This window comes from Lutra lutra, chromosome 11 (genome assembly GCF_902655055.1).
Source record: "Lutra lutra chromosome 11, mLutLut1.2, whole genome shotgun sequence".
Lineage (NCBI taxonomy): Eukaryota > Metazoa > Chordata > Mammalia > Carnivora > Mustelidae > Lutra > Lutra lutra.
Window position 1 is genome coordinate 69,977,500 of NC_062288.1, and position 20,474 is coordinate 69,997,973.

Genomic DNA, 20,474 nt, shown 5'->3' on the forward strand with positions numbered 1-20,474 from the left:
CGACAATTACTTCCCTAAGTCAAAAATCTGTAAATTTCTTCTCTCCCACAATCTCACACAGTCACTCAATTCCATAAAATCTACCTTCAAAATACTGCTCAAATCTATTCATGTCTTTCCTATTGCAATATATCATTTGTAGGATAGAAAATGTCCTTTGTGACTGAGGACCATTAAGCTACCCTTGTCATTTCATCTCTTCTGTACCTTAGGTTACAACCTCCTCAACAATTCCCTGTTCCTCATACTTTAGCATAAGTTCCATGCCTTTGTGCATGAAAAGGTCTCTGCCTGGAATTCTTCCCTTTCTTACCAACACCTTCTTATACTGCATACTTCCTCCTCTAAGAAATCTCTACTTTCCTATTCCCAGCTTCCAATTCATCACTCTTTCTTTGTTGCCTGTGCCCATAATATAGTACTTTCATATTGTAGGCTAAGGGTAACAAGTACATTCCTTTTGGGAGATTTAGTTTTAGGTTTTGTTTAATCCACAAAAAAACCCCATGCAATGAACGTACTATCTCCATTTTATAGATGAAATCCTTGAAGCAAGGAGAGGTTAGAAAACTATAATCCAGAAGTGGTAAAGCCCACATTTTATATTTGTTGCTCTCAAAACCCCATACTCATCCTGTTTCACCATACTATTTTCTTTCCTTTTTTTTTTTTTTTTAAGATTTTATTTATTTATGGGGGGTAGTAGAAAGGGAATGTGAGAGGAGGGAGGATCAGAGGGAGAAACAGACTCCCTGCTAAATAGAGAGCCTGATGTGGAACTCAATCCTAGGACCCCCCAGGATCATAACCTGAGCTGAAGGCACTCGCTTAACCAACTGAGCCACCCAGGTTCCCTACCATAGTACTTTCTTACATGTTTGTATGTCTGTCTGTTCCACTGGCCATTGAACTCTAAAAATGCAAGAAATCGATCTTATTGAACACTGAGGCCTTAGGATCCAGCACATGGTCTGGCAATGCAACAAATGTCTGGTGAATAAATGAATGATCCCATGTATTGTTTGGGTCACTAAAATCCTATTGTTACTAACTGCCATTTACTAGAAATGCTCATTTCATCAACATGACTAATAGGGAAAGAAAGATTTAAACAATGTTTATGAGTTTTTAATGTAATTTTTATTGAGTTTTTTGTATCCTAATTCATTAATATAAGAAATAAAGAATAATACTGGCATGCTTTATCCTCCAACATTATTCAAACTGGCTTTTTCCTTTCAATAAGATGCTTGGGATAAATTATAATTTCTGTTCTTCCAGAAAGGTCTATTCATTTTTCACACAAAAACCTAAGCTCTAAATGTTTTATAAAAATACTTTTTTCATGTAGTCTGTATACATTTGTGCAACCATATTTTGTCCCTTCAAAAACCAGTACTGGTAATCACTAAGTGATTTTTAAGAAATACAATAAAATCTGGAATGCTCTTTAAGAAGGCAAGTGTTTTCTTTTAGCCTAAACTCATCACAAAGATAAGCTTATCCTAAGAATAGGGGCACCCTACTAAATAAATTCTACTTCATGGAATTAGCTATTATGAAACAAGTATACTAAATTGTCATACATTATAAAGGACAGCGACCTTCTTACCATGACAGAGCAACCAACTAAGTCTATATTAGTCTATTTGTCCCAGTAGCCCCTCCAAACTTTGAGTACAAAACTGACAGGAAAAGATTAATGCTGTGAGAATTAATGGATGGAAAAGAAATTATGAAGATTTTTAAGGTAGCTCAGGGAGAAACTTTTGGTGGAAGATGCTTGGTATAGAACTGTCATTCTCAAAATACTATGGCTATATTCTTTCAGAAATATGGAGATCAGAGTGTATCAGAATTCAGCCCTTATCTATGATACTTCTGTCCGGATATTTTTTTAGAAATTTCTTGGAGAATTCCCTACTGATGGCACCACATAAATACATGAAGCAATCATTCACTTGTCTAGCCAATACTGAGCATATTTTATAAGCCAAGAGACTTAACATTATCTCAACTAGTTTTCATTATAAGTATCATCATCTCAATTTTTTTAAAGAAAGCACATGTGTTGAAGAAAAAATAAGGAAAGGTATGAAGTACAAAGTGAATGCCCCCTACTACCCCTTCCCCAATCCTCTATCACTCCTTCCCCAATACAATTCTGGTGCCTAGCTTCTGGCCATTTAGCTCTATGGACAGAAACATGCAAATCATATACACAATGAAATCCTACTGAAAACAATTCTCTGGATCTTTAAAGAAGTATTGTCATACTTTAGTATCTTGAAAATATCTTCATAGTTCCACATAAATACCTATTTTTAATGTCTGCAACATACAAGCTATTTCACTGTATAGATGTACTTATTTAACCTGCTTCTATTATCATGGTTTTTTTTCTTTGTTGGTTTATTTTTTATTGTTTTTTTTTTTTAGTGGGGGTGTGGTTGTTGTTGTTAAGAGCGGGAAGGGGGGAAAGGGCAGAAGGAGAGAAAGAATCTTAAGCAGGTTCCATGCCCAGCACAGCACTCCATGTGGGGCTCAATCTCATGAACTGAGGTGAAATCAAGGTTTGGATGCTGAATTCACTGAGCCACCCAGCTGCTCTCATTTCCTTCTTTGACTGTTACAAACATTGTATTATACTGCTGACTCAATATCCACATGAATTTAAGTTTTGACAGACATTGCCAAATCATTTCCAAAGAGTTAATACAAATTTACACTCACCACTAGTATAATAGAATGACCATTCCCACAACTACTTCTTAGGATCCCTGCCCACTCTTAAAAATTCAGGAACTCAGTTTTTATTATATGACTTTTATTTACTAATCTGTAACATATTAGAAATTAAATGTGAGGGGCGCCTGGGTGGCTCAGTGGGTTAAGCCACTGCCTTCGGCTCAGGTCATGATCTCAGGGTCCTGGGATTGAGTCCCGCATCGGGCTCTCTGCTCAGCGGGGAGCCTGCTTCCCTCTCTCTCTCTCTCTCTCTCTCTCTCTGCTACCTCTCCGTCTACTTGTGATCTCTCTCTGTCAAATAAATAAATAAAATCTTTAAAAAAAAAAAGAAATTAAATGTGAGAAGTATTTACCTACAATGAAAATTATAACCCCATTTTTATGTAACTATAATCTCAACTGAGGTTCATAGATTAAGTAATCTAGTCAAAACCAACAAAAAAATTAGTGGAAACAGTGGTTTTACACTTTTTGTACATCTTTTTTAATGTCAGCCTTAATAGAAGATCCCTGGATTTTCCTATCTGCTCCAGCATTCAATCTGTTACAGGATGCTATTTTGCTTTAAGTATATGAAGAAAAGTGGCCTTGCACAGCAAATGTGTAGTTAGAAAAGGGAAGTTCACTGTAATAGCCCTTTCACATATTTGCAGATACTCTTCTTTGATACCACACCAAAACTTGACAGTGGTATTGTCTAAAAGAACCATCACAATATAAAATCTGAAACTCTATCAAAACCCTTAATGTAATGATTCCTACATTAAAATCTATTAACTGAGGCACCTCTATATTATACTTTGAATGGTTCTTTACCTGTGCGTGATTTTGTAACCTCATGCACTGGTCATTTGGAAAATACCAGTTCTTTAAATTAGGAAGAGCTACCAAATACTGTCTTATTATACAATATTCTAAAATCCCATTTACATCATTACCAATCTCTTCAGAAGAGTCTGGGTACCGAGAAGTTCTCAGGCTCATGGTAGATGATACAAGTTTTCCAAAATTCAGAATATTGCAAACAAATTCCATCAATGGCAAAGAATTTTATTAGTTGTTTTTCTTGAAGTGGTAAGTTCACTACATTAACTTTTGAGAAGCGACCTGACAAATAACATACCCCTAATAACTGTAATTTGTTAGTGGTTCTTCAAAATAAAAATGGCATTGCATGTAAAAAACAGTGGCTAGTTCAGCTGGCAACTCAGTAGCACAAGAACTTTTCAAGACCACAGCTGTACTTCAAAATGTAGCAAGACTGATTTATACATACTTCCCAGTTCATCACACAAAATATATCATACTGCATCCAAAGACTGAAACTTAAAATTAGTAATTTTACTCCTCCATCAAGGACATTCTTAAATGACATGCTTTTTTCTTCTGCCAATGTATAGTGAAAAAGAAAATAATTACGACTAGTTCTATTTGGTTCCTTTAATTGTGTTAAGGTACCAGGAGCTTTCCTACCATTGTTTTTGCACTACCAATGAAACTCAGTGAAAAAGGCAAATAAGGTTTCTTATAAAATAGTTTTGACTTCACAGACTTCTTAAAAGGATCTTGGGAATCCCCAGCATTCTACAGACCATACCTAGAACACTGCTGCCTCTATCACTCCACTTGCAAGGCGAGGAAACTGAGGTGCCAACCTTAGGTGATCCTCTCAAAGACCAACAGTGAACAGCACAGTTAAAATTCAAACCCAGACATTCTAACCTCAAGTTATGGTCTCTGAGGATGGTGCAGCTTAGGACATCGTTCTATCAGTTGCCAGTACTGTTGCGAAGTTCTTTATACTAACATGTCACATGTGTCCTTGCTTTGCCCTCTCAGAGTGTGATATATATTCATTCATCAAGCATTTAGATGGACTATGAGTCAGAGACTCAACCCCATGATGGGGATGCCAAAATGAATAAAGTACTGTCTTCACTTTCAAGGATTTCACCATCGACTGGGAGACAAATGTGTGAACCACTATCTGTAATTCAGTGTGATAAATGCCATAATGGTACTCTGTACGGAGTATTTTGGAAGCACAGAGAGTGATTAATTCTGCCCAAAGAAAGGAGGAGGGGGATCGGGGCTTACCAGCAGAAGTGCATTTTAGTTGGACTTGAAGGACAAATACATCAAATCCCTTTTTTCACACGACAGTCCTTCACACACCTGAATATAGCTATTGTGTTTCCTGCGTAAGTTTCCACTACTTAAAGATCTCCATTGCTCTCAAGAATATGAAGATAGGAAACAAATCCCTGTATCACGGGAAAGGCCTTCTGAACATATGTATGGACCTTTCTTTCCCAAGTATATATTCACATTTGTTAACATTAACCTGTAATTAATTGAGAGTCAGACAATTTTGTCTAACAGCTGAACAGCTTATTCTAAATTACAACTGGAACAAAATACGCAAACTGAAGAAGCTGTTCACAAAGTGCCCCAAACGGATCTTTTAGTCACCTTTATTCTAAGACAGAGGGCAGCAAACTTTTTCTGCAATGGGCAAGATAGTCCATATTCTACACTTCATGGGTCAGATGGTTTCTGACCCAACTATTCAGCTCTGCCCTCATAGTATGAAAGCAGCCGTAGACAATATGTAAATGACTGAGCAAGGCCGTGTTCCATTAAAAGGTTATAAAAGAGGTTGTGGGTCACATATAACCCATAGGTCATCATTTGCTGGTTGCTGCTATAAGCCATTTTTCTTTTTGTATCCTTCTCCTCCTTATTGTACACTGGAAAGCACGTTAGACTCGGAATTAGGAGAACTGGCTTTTAATTCTACCTTGATAAAAACAAAAACTGTGTGAGCTTAAGCCAATTGCTTGACTATTCTGTTCCCTGTTTCTTGATCAAATCAACTCTTTAGATTTTATGATCAGTAATGACCCTTTCTAAAATCTGAAGAATCACTACAAAGTAACTCTGCTCTCCCAGGTATCCCTAATTCATTACATCATGCAATCAAAAGAGTGACAGTGATAAAAAATGAATGTAGTTTTAATAGAAATGTTTACCTCAAATGAAGAGGGGGCAGCTCTGCTTCACTCTACAAAAGTCAAGTTCAATTCTGAGAAAAAACACTAATAAGACTGTCCAGGGGAAAGCAAATCATCACCTAAAAATTTTTGGAAATTTTAGCAAAGTGACTATGCTTAAAAGAACTGGGCAATGAGTGGAAAGCAGAAATTCAGTAATATTACTTCATAAATGCTTGGAATCAAAGATTAGAACCTAATTAAAATATTCTAGGTCGGAATAATCTCTCTGGTTTCTGGATTCTTAACAATTATCAATTCTGTGCCTTCTGAATTCCAAGTCTATAAAATTATCACTAATAACAATGTTTAAATATCATCGCTAATCTTGCATATTTGTATAACTATGGAGTTTACAACCTTAAGTATTCTATCATTTCAGTTTCCTGGCCCCATGAGATTGGCAAAGATAAATATTACCATTTGGTAAATGAGATAGCAGAAAATCAAAAGGCTTATTGTCTACCTAGAAGATTCTTGACTCAATATCCTAAAAAGGGGGAGGGGCTAGAACTAAGCTCCCAGATCAGCTTAAAAAACGTAGACCGAACACTGAAGACAGACAGCACCAAATATTTTATACAACATCATCTCCTTTATGTCCTAGGGGGAAGGAGAGCTTGGGGGAGTGGGATTTAACAACTTAACAGCTTCAAAGTGCTTTAAATTAGGAAATAGTTGCCCAGAATTTTGCTTTAGCTGTTAGTGTTCAATTTGCCTAGTTTTTCTGTTGAGTGCTTCAACCAAATGCTTTATAAATACACCTCATAAAACGGACAAAGGGAGAGGGGGTAATCTATACTAAAACTAATTCCACTGGTGAGGACTCTAAAAGTCACATCCTTCAATGTGATTGGCCTCATAGATAAAAGCCATATTCTTATAAAAATAAAATACAAGCGGCTGTGAATAATTTAAATCACTAAATGGCATGAATGGATTAATATTTTAACATTATACTTGCCTTTTATCCAGACACAACTTTGAACATAATAAATTTGGTTTTAGAATGGAAATCCTCAAAATTCTGAATTTGGTTTCTTCTTTTAATATGTATAATTAAATTCACCTTTAAAGGTTCCTGAAGGTTGTTGAGAGCAGAAGAAAAGTTTTTTTTTTGTTTGTTTGTTTTAAATGAGTCCATCTGTGGGACACCTACATAGAAAAATACAAGGAGATCTGAGAAAGCAGGAACACAGGAGCTGCATCATGGAAAGACACAATCTCTCCTGGATGAGTCCGCTCATCTTCAATGGCTTGTTGTTCCCTGGCGAAAGGGACACCAAGGGGGAAACTACATGGGGGTAAACCACAGGTATGCTTCCTCTTCCCTCCTCCTTGTCCTCCTCCATTTTGTCCGTAGCCTGAACCAGATTCCTTATCACTGACACCTCACATTACCTTGTGTGAGCAAAAGGTTAAAAAGGAACAATTAGTGGTGTTTTCAGAAAGGAGAAATGTATGGTCTACTTTTGTTTCAGGAGGGTTCAGGGAATTCATCTGCTGACCAGGGACACAAATATCAGGACTTTCTAGCAACAGACGGGGAGGCTGCTTCACTTTCCTGTGGACGGCCTCCTTCTAGAACTTCAAATTTTACAAAGGCTATGGCTGGCAGAGAGAGCATGTGGGACAATGGCATATCCTGTATGCGAGTTTGTTTCTAAAATCAGCCTATAAGGCAAAAATGACCTAAAATCAAACAATCCTTGAGGATCCCTTATATTTTCCTTAAAGCACAGCAGGTACGGTTTTGCAAATATAACCCTGTACACACAAATAGAATGCACTAAATGCAGTTTATAATAGAGAAGTCCATCTTATAACAACAACAGCAAGCAACTGAACTATGCTTAAGTACTAAAATTACACTCAGTCCTGTGAGAGACTAATACCAAGAGGCATGCAACAATCCTTAAGAAAAATGGACGCTAACTTGCTTGTTCTGGTTGCTATTGGTCAACTCAGAACATTGTGAAATCCAAGCACTGTGCTGTGTAACCTCCCTCCCGGGCACTTGGAGCTGAGTTTCTACCCTGTGGCCTGCCAGTCAACCCTGGTCAGGGATTTCACAGAAATCTGACACTGTTAATAGTGAAAAGTTTGCTTTTTCACAAGTACCACCAAGCAACTTAGAATTCTTCATAGGGATTCTAGAAACCAGAAGTTACTAAATAGTAAGAAAGTTCAGGGGGTGGGCGGTGGGGAATTCAAATGACACACAACCATATGTTTCATGGAGATAACTTTTTTTTTTTTTTTTTTGACCTGAGAAGCTAACTTTAGGTAACCAGGCCAGTAGGAAGAGATAGGATTAGAGGAGCCTTTTCTGATCCTTCCAGTACATTTCCTGATCTGTTTTCCTCTGTGAACTTTATAGATGATATACAAGGCTCCTCAAACACAAGATGTAATCAATACACCTCGAAAGGCATTGCTTCTTATTTAACTCAACAGCTGCAGAAAGCTTTTTGTTTTGTTTTTTGTTTGTTTGTTTTGCCTTGCTGACTCCCAGTAATGGGAGATATTCACTCCAGCACAAGGAAAACAGAAGCTCTTAGAAGTGCTTTAGTCACTAAAGGCAAGTATCCTTAATTAAGTGTGTCCTGCCACCTAGGGGCATTCTGAGGCCATTTTGGGGCATATTCAATTTCTAGAGACTTCATAGTATATTCACTAAGGCAAAATATTAATATTAAATCTTCAGCTTTGTCACAAGTTCAACTTTAAAAGTACCCTTTAAAGCAATGGCCATTACTGCGCGTTTTCAATAAAATAAACTTATGCATTATCCATTGTATTTTTGTTACAGAATGCCAAACAGACATGTGATACATTTCTTCTGGATTTCAACTGTAGCTAAACAGTTGTGAATTAAGGTCTAGCCGCATCCCCCACCTCTGGTTTTATTCAGCCAGCAAGGATTTTGTTCCAGTTTGGTTTTAGTTTGAATTCCTTTGGATGGGACGAAAAGATCTCTGCTTCACAGCTAGTCTCTTCACTTATTTACCTATCAGCCTGGGTCCTCAGAGTCCCAGAATAAATATGGGAGTTCTCTTTAGTTAAACAATGAGAGCTAAATAAAGTAAAATATTTTCTTTTTCACTTTAGCTGCCAATAAAACTTGAGAATTCAGCTTAGTGCTCATCTACATTAATAAATCTACTTGAAGTTGCTTCTAACTCTTTTTTCCTTATATCTGCCTTGTTGGAATTTATTTCAAATTTTCTGTTTTATTTTACTGCAATTTATTTTAAAGCTTTCTCAAATCTTCCTTATAAATAATAAATAAATCTTACTTGTATTTTTAAAATAGGAGCTTATCCAGAAATATACCAGATACAGAGTTCTTGGTTTACTAGAGGCCGCTTACAACCTAGCACAGCTGTCTGTAATTAAGAAATGGCTGCTAGACAACAATTAGACTTTATCTATCATATTAAATCAAAAAGTTATGTGGGGTTTAAGCCTACATACACATTACATACTGATCAGAACATGTCACCCCAACATATAATGCTTTGGCATATTGATTATTTTGAGCTGAAGGCAATTAAGAGACAGCAGATGCAGGAAGGGCTCTCTGATCTGTCCCTTTCCACCTAAAAGCAGGTCAAAATTATCCCATGAGACACATCCACTCTCTGTACAAGACAAAGAACATCTTAACACTGGAGACTGGGAATCTTTGCCAAAAGGGATCTATACAAAAAACCTATTAAAACAGCCCTTCTCTTTCATTAGTTTTCCCCATACATTTTCTACTAATGCTCCCACAATTTACTGCCCCTAACCCAAATCCCTTTGTCTTGTCTCTTCTCTGTAAATTTATCATCCTTTGAAAAAATAAGTATATAAGCTCTCAGTTTTAACTGCTTCTTTGAGTCTTCATTTTTCTTATGAGGATTCTCCTGTGTCCATAAAAATATTGAGTAAAATTTGATGCTTTTTTTTCTTTAAACATTTAATACCTGTTCCCCTCTCTACTTACAATTGATAAAGGTGCTATCAGTTTTCAATTAAAAAATAGAAGTAATCAGAAGAGGTTTCCTCTAGACCTCTCCACAAATCTATCACTATATTTGCATCTTTTCAAAAATTTTTTATTTTTTTAAATTTTTTTATAAACATATAATATATTTTTATCCCCAGGGGTACAGGTCTGTGAATCGCCAGGTTTACACACTTCACAGCACTCACCTTAGCACCTACCCACCCCAATGTCCATAACTCCACCCCCCTCTCCCAACCCCCCTCCCCCCAGCAACCCTCAGTTTGTTTTGTGAGATTACAAGTCACTTATGATTTGTCTCCCTCCCAATCCCATCTTGTTTCATTTATTCTTTTCCTACCCCCTTAACCCCCCATGTTGCATCTCCACTTCCTCATATCAGGGAGATATTACGATAGTTGTCTTTCTCTGATTGACTTATTTCGCTAAGCATGATACCCTCTAGTTCCATCCATGTCATCACAAATGGCAAGATTTCATTTCTTTTGATGGCTGCATAGTATTCCATTGTGTATATATACCACATCTTCTTTATCCATTCATCTGTAGATGGACATCTAGGTTCTTTCCATAGTTTGGCTATTGTAGACATTGCTGCTATAAACATTTGGGTGCACGTGCCCCTTTGGATCACTATGTTTGTATCTTTAGGGTAAATACCCAGTAGTGCAATTGCTGGGTCATAGGGTAGCTCTATTTTCAACATTTTGAGGAACCTCCATGCTGTTTTCTAGAGTGGTTGCACCAGCTTGCATTCCCAATCTGTCCTAGGTTAGTTTAACTCTCGGGCCCAATCACAGCCCCTGAGAGGACAAAAGGAAGATTTTCCTCCCCTACAATACATGTATAAATTAGCCCAAATTAGTCCTGCAAGGAAGTGTCTAATCATTGTCCTTGCAACCAATCTGACAACAGAATAGGAGACAACTGCTGGAGGGAAGAAACCTTTGTCTTCTTTCTAACTATGTCATCAGTATAACATTTTGGGACAAAGAACTATAACTTTTGTCGTTAACTGTTTATAATATAATCAAAAACTTTTGAGTTCCAGCCAGGTTGAAGAAGGGAAAATTATAGCAATGTGACAGTGCAGGGCATGAAAGGGGACTAGGGTTGGGACTAGGTTGGACTAGGGTTTCCTCCTGCTACAAAGAGAAACTGTAGAAATTAATAAAAAATTAATAGAAAGCACTAGGAGAATTGATTAGAGTCAGCTGTGGTGATTTTCTCAGCGATCCTGATGTTATGAAGCAAAGCAGAACCTGGTTCTATGATATAAGTGCCTTTCGCCACCTGCCAGAAGGCCGTGCACTTACCATGTAACCAGTCAGCCTCAAAGAACAGACTAGAGATAAACCCTGAGAGCCACCTGTAGGGGTGGGCTTCAGATGGAAGCACTCATTTGGAAATTTCTTCTGAGCGCGTCATCTGGGCTCATAACGTTACCATAAGAGTAACTCAGGAAGCAGCACTTTTGTAAGACAGGTAACGAATCACCTCCAGCACTCAGAGCAGGAAAAGCATTTACTTCACCAAAGAAACAGAATAAAAATAAAACAAATTCTTGTGGCAAATGGCTCAAAACAGATAGGGCCCAGGGACCCATTTTAGGGAACATCCTGCAAGAATGTGCACGGATAAGTGTGGTGTGACTATTTATCATAGGCTGAAGAATAAAGGTATTTATTACCTGAGACCAAAGTTCTGATCACCTACCTTATATGGGGTATGGTGGAGCTTTTTATAGACTGTAAAAATTTTTGTCCTCAGAAGTCTCAGATTATCAAACAAAGAATCTTAGAAAAATGCCCAGAAGTTAAGTGTCTCTGGCTCATCCACCTGTTCTCCCCAAACAAGTAGAGAACCCTCAGGCCAGGAGCAACCAGAAACCAAAGACAATGACCAGGGGTAACAAAGCCAGAAAAGTTAAGCTATTTAGCTATAAATTTCTAATTATTCCTCCAGCTGACATCCTTGCCTTTGTTCCTAAAGATAGTTTTGTGCTAAACTTAGTAGCTGTTTTTCTTTTCCTAAATCATTTTCCCCCTTTCTTTGTGAATTCAACCGGATGGGAATGAGATCTATGATTTTTGTATGTGAAACTATGTATGTTTAATACATGCTAAATAATAGAAGATTAGAAAGTTTTTAATAACCCTGTTTATTATTCTCATGGTCTGTTTTCTCCTTCCCATTTAACAAGTCTTTCTGTAAATGCATCACATTGGGGGGTTGCTATCTACCCTGATGGGTCATTGACTTTGTAGAGCATGGCATATGCTGAATTGAACACTGTAATTACATTTAGACCCAAGGCAACACCCAATTGTTCATTCTCCTGTGAATCTGGAAGCACCTACAAATGACATATATTAATGAATTACAGATCCTGTGGTGAGTTAATAGGATAACAAATCTCAGTCAGTATTGCATAAATTGGGGTGCTTAGAAGCTGAGCTCTTTGTAAACATATGGCCTGGTAGGATGGAATTCTTCTAGAAGCAAGTAAGAAATGATAAGGTTGAGTTAATATCAGTCCCTGTATTCTCATTGTTCTGTCAACCTACTCGATTCATATGTTCCAGCTAGTTGTTTCCCTGAATTTCTCTGAGGGTAATGCCTGAATTTATAGGTATTGTAGTAATTTCAAGAGAGGGGGTAGACGCATAAACACATATGGCAAAATTCTCTCATGCATCATGAATTATTAAAGATCCCCTTAAAAACCTCTGTGACCTAGGCCTTCTGTTTATTGCCCTTGTGTTTCAAGAGGCTGATATGGTATGATGAAACATAAAGCATTAATGGTATCCTATTTTATTTTTATCCATCAAGTTGGAAACCAATGGGAAGAGATTGATAACATTAAGTACTAGTAAGGATAACTAGGGAGGCAGGAAACTCATTCACTGCTAACGGCCATGTTTACCACCACCACCTTTCTGGAAAGTGATATGGTAATGTAAGATACAATTTAAAGGTAGAGATACCTTTTGAATCAGCCTTCTCAGTTTGGGAGATTTTTTGCACATATTTATAGAAGCAGGCATAAGAACATTCTGGTAGAAAGTTGTTTACTCCGGTACTGTTAGTAGTGGCACCAAACTGGAAACAACCTGAATGTTGGTGGTAGAGAGATGATTAAATATGCTACATCCACATGGAATATTATACGACTGTTAAAAACAATGAATTAGGTCTATAGGTATGAGCATCGGGAAAATGTCTGTGGTACATTGTACAAAGAGAAGCGAGTCATAGAATGTATGTATAGTATCATTCACAGTTTAGGATGGGGAGGGAGAAAGTGGGAGAGGAGGAAAGGGTAGAGAATAAGCAGGGGTGAAGGAAAGAGGTGAGTGTAGGGAAAACACAAAATTTAAGTGTTTGTCTATTTTTTTTTTAAGATTTTGTTTATTTATTTGACAGAGAGAGATCACAAGGAGGCAGAGAGGCAGACAGAGAGAGAGGGAAGTGGCTCCCTGCTGAACAGAGAGCCCAATGTGGGGCTTGATCCCAGGACCCTGGGACCATGACCTGAGCTGAAGGCAGAGGCTTTAACCCACTGAGCCACCCAGGTGCCCCTGTGTTTGTCTATTTTTATATGAGCATAGAGAAGGAATCCTATGCTGTAGGTAACCACCTAATAGTGGGTATTCAGAGGAATAACACAAAAGGAAGGTTAAGTTATTTCTTAATACAGCTCTGCAGGGTATGATTTGATTATAGAGAACATGAATAACATTTGTTGTCTTTGTTGAAAAATGGCAGTAAAATAATCTGAAAAAGACAGAGTGATGTAGACCATGTAGTGATGCCAGCTGTTTGGTGAGAAGGAACCAGTTTTTAGTTCAGTGAAGCTTTAAGATGGCTGGAGTAGAGTTGAGGGTGAAGACTAAAAGGTGCTTTCCTTTCCAGCGGGAAGTCCAGCACAGTCTGGACATGAAAAGGCCTGGAAGGACTGGCAAATGAGTCTTCAATTTCTACCTGTAAATTCAGATTTATAGGTTATAGAAGACTCTTCCTGACAGGCCAGCGGACCATGTAAAACCATGCTGGTTCTGGGCCTAGACTAGAGGCACCAGATTGTTTTTGCCTAATAAATCCCTGAGCTAATTAAATGCCAACGTTCTTCCAGAACAAGCCTTGGCTTCAGATATATACTTATTGTTTTAGGCAGAAATAGTAGTTAGAATTTTTAATAGACTAGTTCTTAGCCCCTTAAATAATCACGTTCAGTCAGTAGCTATCTGGACCTTTAATCATATATTCCTAGAGTATCTTTGAACATGCGTTCCAAATAAATGTAAATTTATTTATAACCAATAGATATGTCCTACCATCAATCAATAATTTGGGTAGGCTCCACAGCCAGTGTGGGCTTGAACTCATGACACTGAGATCAAGGGTTTCATGTTCCCCTGACTGAACCAGCCAGGTGCTCCTGTCAATCAATAATTTGACTTAATATTTGATGAAGAGAAATAGTAGCTATTTTATGATTTTTTTCTTAATCCCTGTCATGTGGGCTTCTGTTCTGCAGTAACTGAGTTCCTTTAAAGTTTCTTTAGCTGAATTCCTTTGGCTACAACCTCAGCCTCAAGTCTTGCAGACCTCTCCCCAGCTTCGCCCCTCTGACCAAGGCACAGAAATAGCTCCCTGGTTTTGCTAGGCCAAGAATGCTTTGCTGTCCTTGTGGCTCCCCTTACCTTGGCTCCCACCTTTGTAAATAACGCCCTTATTAAACACTCCACAATTACACTAATTAAGCAGGCCATCTATTTCCTTATGGAATCCTGACGATACATATATATGCAAAAAAAAATCTACTAAGGGCTCCAGGACACATAAAAGTAAATTAGAAATTGATTCACTCTCAGTTTATAATCGGGTGTAGGAGATAAGTGTGGTTCTTCTGATATCACTGGTTAAGGTCTGTTTAGATACAACTGAGAAGGTGATAGTATTGTCACATCAATGTAGGTGATAAGGTAGAAAACTCCATGGGATGACTTGTTATCTACAGGCTGGATTGGAATAATTCATTTACATATGACAGAATGAAACTGTATGTAGAAACACTTTAGTAAGACTTCAAATATCTTTAAAATGCAATGTGATATTTGCCGAGGCAATTAAAATTTATGTGCCCCAAATAATAATTTCATATATACTTATTTTATGAAAAAAATCTTGTTTTCTATACAATATTTGTTTTTTTAAACTTCTACATAGAAGCCCACATAATAAAAGTCACTTCCATAGGATTTAAAAAATTATCTGGAATTTACAAAATGATACATTTTAGCAATTTGGTGGGGATGGACTCAATTTGGGTACTAATTTGATTATAGAGAACAACTGGCTGCTTTCTTGTAGTAAAAGACACTAAGCTTTCAAGCAAAAAGGACATTACTCGACGGCGCTAGTTAATTCAAGCATCCATTCAATAAACTAGAAAAAGTAGCACATTTACATTTTTTTTTAAATTTTATTTATTTATTTGACACAGAGGTCACAAGTAGGCAGAGAGGCAGGCAGAGAGAGAGAGAGAAAACAGGCTCCCTGCTGAGCAGAGAGCCCAATGTGGGGCTCCATCCCAGAACCCTGGGATCATGACCTGAGCTGAAGGCAGAGGCTTTAACCCACTGAGCCACCCAGGTGCCCCGCACATTTACATTTACAGTTAGCTTTAGAGTTTAAGGCCCTAGTGGTAAATTAGCTGGATTAACAGCTGTATAATACACACCTCTTAATAGAACATTAACTTCAAAAATTTTAACTGGCATTTATATTTTGTCAATATGTAAATAATAGATGAGATAATTTTAAAAAGACATAGCTCTTATCCTTGAAATTTATAACAAGAAATCTATGCATGAAAATTACTGATAGATTACAAAGTAGGATCTTTTCTCTCTAGGTTTTTGTTGTTGTTGTTGTTGTTGTTTTTAAAACAACTAGTAAGGCTAATCTAGAATCACTTAGCTTAACTGGAGTTTAGACAAATATTCCTACATGAAAATGTTCCTGCTTGCCTTCTAGCTTCCAGCTTTTCTTTTATTATAATAGATTTGTCATTCATGTTGCATTTCAAATCAAATTTTACATAATTTCAAATAGATATGCTAGGGAATTTAAAAATACTGAGGGGCACCTAGGTGGCTCAGTGGGTTAAGCCTCTGCCTTCGGCTCAGATCATGGTCTCGGGGTCCTGGGATTGAGGGCTCTCTGCTCAGTGGGGAGTCTGCTTCCCCCTCTATCTGCCTGCCTCTCTGCCTGCTTGTGATCTCTCTCTTTGTCAAATAAATAAATAAAAAATCTTTAAAAAATATTGAAATACTATCACTTGAAGTCTTTTAGAAACTAGAGTTAAGGAGAAAATTAATGTTTAGGTAAGAACTACTAAGTACAAGTTGGATTATATCTGGATTACATCTGGACTGGCAAAGGAAAAGTGCTTAAGTACTTGCATAAATAATTGTAAAAAACAGTGCACACATTATCAAATAAGAACAGATGTAAGATTGTAAAACTTGCCTCTGTCCCAATAGTCTGGTTTTCAAAAGGGTACAAACATAAATGTTTTAGTTAAAATAAACATGGGGTCAATAAATCTCAAATTCATAGAATACGCTCAAAACTTTGAACTGTTTAGCTAGCCTCCAGTGATACGTTAGCAGAACGAACATACATTAGAGCACTTAACAGGAAAACCATCCACTATAAAATAGGGCAGAGACACATTAAATATTCTTATCAATCTCAAATCCAAAAGCATTACAATTTAGAACATATGCAGGATCAGTTATGCAAAATGGACTCAACAGCTTCCCCAATAATTTTCTGACTATTTGGGGATGGATTTTTTCCCCCTATACTTCTGAATTGGTTGAACAGAATGAACAGAAAGGAAATATTTCAATAATTTATTTTTGTTGATTTGGCTAGAATAGCAAATCATGAAACACTCACTGAACATAATGAGCTCCTCTACACTGTGATTCCAAATCTCTCTGAGTACAGGGCCAGCTGACCAGATGGTGTGCTGTAACAAAATGCCTTTGAAATAGAGGCTTGAGTTCAGGTTCACGGGCCACAGGACAACAGAGGCAGATTGCGATGTGCAAGTGATACATTCAGCTAGGAAGATCCGTGGTTGCCAAGAGCTGCTGTACTCTGCTGTCAAAGGGCAGATCAAATGCCATCTTCCTCATGCCCCTGTTCTATCTTAGTATGTGGCTGGTGACTGTGTTTTGAACCTTTTAGGGGTGGGGGGGGGGCAACTTTGAGAGGTCAGAGAGACCAAAGAGGTGAGGAATCAAGTTTCCAAAATACCCGTAGCCTGCTCAGCTGAGAAAAGAATATATGTGCATTTGAAAATGATAGGCCATTCCTCTAAATTACCTTGTATACAAAGGGGTTTTCTCAGAAATCTTATATTGCTCTTAATTAATGAGACTGATTGGTTAGCAGTCTGCCTTATGACTAAGTCTGAGAGAGCTTAATGGAAGAGGAGCTTAATTGCAGAAAGGCAATGGTAGAAATTCATTAGAGAAGTCTTGAAACCTGAAAATTATGGGCAAAGCAGGCTACCCGAATGGAAATTGAGCAATTTAAGATGTCTTAATTAGATTTAAAACCAGAGCTTAGAAAAACTAAATTAGCTCTATCGAATCAGATAAAAAAAAAAAATCCAAGATAAAATGCATGGTTATTACTGGATTACTCAAGATAGTCTGTATAGCATTGTACTGGTGATTCTACAAGTTAGCCTTTATGAGGAGTAATAACAACAACAAAAGGCAAAGAAGATACTGAGCAAGAACTTTAAATAGTACTGATTTTGTTCCTAATCTCACAGTATAGATTTTAAGATGCTTTAATAACTTTATCCCAGCCAAAGTATCATTAAGAAAAGAAAAACAAAACAAAACAAAAAAAAACAAAGGAAATCTTAGTTTCTACTCTGTTGGGCAAAAACATAGAGGAAAAAAACCAAAAAATCTAATATATTATTCATTTGAGGTAAGATTTATGCAAAACAGTTGTGATTTAAAGGTGATAACAATATGAGTATTGACAGGGCCAGCCAAACAGTCAAAAGAATATTATATTTACTCGATAAGCACAGGGCATCAGAATTAAAAATAAACAGAGAGGAGAGGGAGAGAAAAGTATCTATAGTATGAACCATCCTAGAGCTTGTCACTCAGTCATTTGTATTCACCAGGCAAATAAGTTTCAGGCACCAGGCCGAGAATACATCTTAGAACAAAATGCTGAAGGTCCCTGCTGTAATGGAGAACAAAGGCTAGTAAACAAGACAGGCATTAAACAAAAATAACATAAATATAAATTATACATGGAAATGAGCACCATAAAATATATAAAGTCACCAGTGGAAGGTGATCCTCGAGAAATGTGATTTGGATGAGGGCCTGGATGAGGGAGTGATGTCCAAACCAAGACCTGAAACTGGAGGAAGGAAGAGCTAATCATTCCAAAGGGAGGAGGGAGAAGTCCTGGTGGAGGCACCGTGTATCTGAGGCAGGAAAGGTGGTCAGGGTGGCTAGGCATACTGCATGAGATGCATGGAGGGGGTGGGGAGGAGAAATGAGCCTAAAGAAGGGTAAAGGGACTCCAGGCCAGTAACGATTGTAGATTTCATGACAATGTTTAGAATCTACATGAAGCATGGAGACTTTGGATGGGTTTAAGCAGGAAGGTGACAGGATTAGATGTGCATTTGTAAGAGTGCTGTCATTGAGGAGCCAACAGTGCTGCAAAGCAGAGGTCTCTGGATTTCCAGAGCACACTGGTCAGTGTATTCATTTAACACTCATTCAAGAGGGACACCTGGTTGGCTCAGTCAGTTAAGTGTCTGCCTTCAGCTCAGGTCATGATCCTAGGGTCCTGGGGATCGAGCCCCACATCGTCTGACTCCCTTTTTAGTGGGGAGTCTGCTTCTCCGTCTCCTGCTCCCCCTGCTTGTGCTCTCCTCTCTCTTTGTTAAATAAATTAAAAAATATACCAATGTAATGGTATTAGAAGGTGGGGTCTTTGGTAGTGATTAGGTCATGAGGTTGGAGCCTTCATGAATGGCATTAGCGCCCTGAGAAGAAGAGATAAGTAGTTCTCTCTCTCTGCCATGTAAGCACACATTAAGAAGTTGGCAGTCTAAACCCTGAAGAGGTTTCTCACCAGAACCCCATCATACTAGCACACTTGATTTCAGATTTTCAGCTTCCGGAACTGTAAGAAATAAATTTCTCTTACTTATAAGTAACCCAGTCTATGTTATCTTGTTATCACAACCCCAGCTGACGAAGACAGGAAAGACATGACCTAACGGAGAGTAAAGAGACAACAAGGATGGATGGAATTGCCCTCCCAATTCCTTCACATTTATCTTGGCTTCTCCCACAATGAACCAATAGCCAGGAATTTTACCAGAGAGCCACGAGGTTTGGTAACCTACACACCAAGGACAATGTAAGAGCCCCTGGAGTCAGTCTGTAACAAGGAGGAATGGAAGACGGGTCCCAGAAAAGGAGACCAGGGAGCCCGAAGCACAAATGTTCTGACTTCCTCATTTTATCTACAAAACTGGATGCCTTCAGCTTGTACCTGCAAATTCTCATCAGCTGATATCTTAAAGTGGCATGTGCCATAACTTCGTTTCAACCTGACATCCAAGAAAGCAGCTGCTTCGGTGCCAGAAGGTGCTCAGACTTTTCTCTCACCTTCTTTTCCTCTTTTTCCTTCTTCATTGTCTATTATTTATTTGCATATCTGTTTTCCTCAGCACCCAGCACAGTGCTTAGCAAGTAGTATACACTGAATTAATATCAGTATAATGTTTATTTATGAAGATCGTAATTGATGACTGAATGGATGAATGGAAATACATGTTAATTATTTATTTTTCTTTCAGTCCAAGGGCTTTTGGAAGTTCTTTTCCCCAATCCACAGATTCTGATTTAATTATTTAGGGTAGGGCATGATCATCAGTATTTTTTAAAAACTCCCAGGATGCCTTGGTGGCTCCATGGGTTAGGCCTCCGCCTTTAGCTCAGGTCATGATCTCAGGGTCCTGGGATCAAGCCCCACATCGGGCTCCCTGCTCTGTGGAAAGCCTGCTTCCCCCTGCCTGCCTCTCAGCCTACTTGTGATCTCTCTCTGTCAAATAAATAAAAAATAAATAAATAAATAAATCTTAAAAACTCCCAAGTCATTCTCCTCTGAAGCCAGGTGAAGAACTCCTATCCTATAAAATGACTGACTGTTAGATCACATCCTCAAATGTTGCATTTTTATATATCTCAAAACATAGGCACAGAAAATGTTGCTTGTCACACATACTAAGGAAATACTTGTTGAATTATACTGATTTTTAAAAATCAAACTACACATATTCTAGTAAATTAAAATTATAGGATTTTTCCAATGAGGTTTAGGAAAACCTAAGCCATCATACATTAGAAAGGTTTGTTGAGGGCGCCTGGGTGGCTCAGTGGGTTAAGCCGCTGCCTTCGGCTCAGGTCATGATCCTGGAGTCCTGGGATCGAGTCCCGCATCGGGCTCGCTGCTCGGCGGGAAGCCTGCTTCCCTTCCTCTCTCTCTGCCTGCCTCTCTGCCTACTTGTGATCTCTCTCTGT

At 38.0% G+C, this 20,474-nt stretch overlaps 1 protein-coding gene across 3 annotated transcripts in view; it reads right to left on the reverse strand.

Annotated features, from left to right (window-relative positions):
• Positions 1–20,474, reverse strand: part of IMMP2L (inner mitochondrial membrane peptidase subunit 2) — an 876,168-nt gene that overhangs the window by 140,484 nt on the left and 715,210 nt on the right. The window lies entirely within an intron of this gene.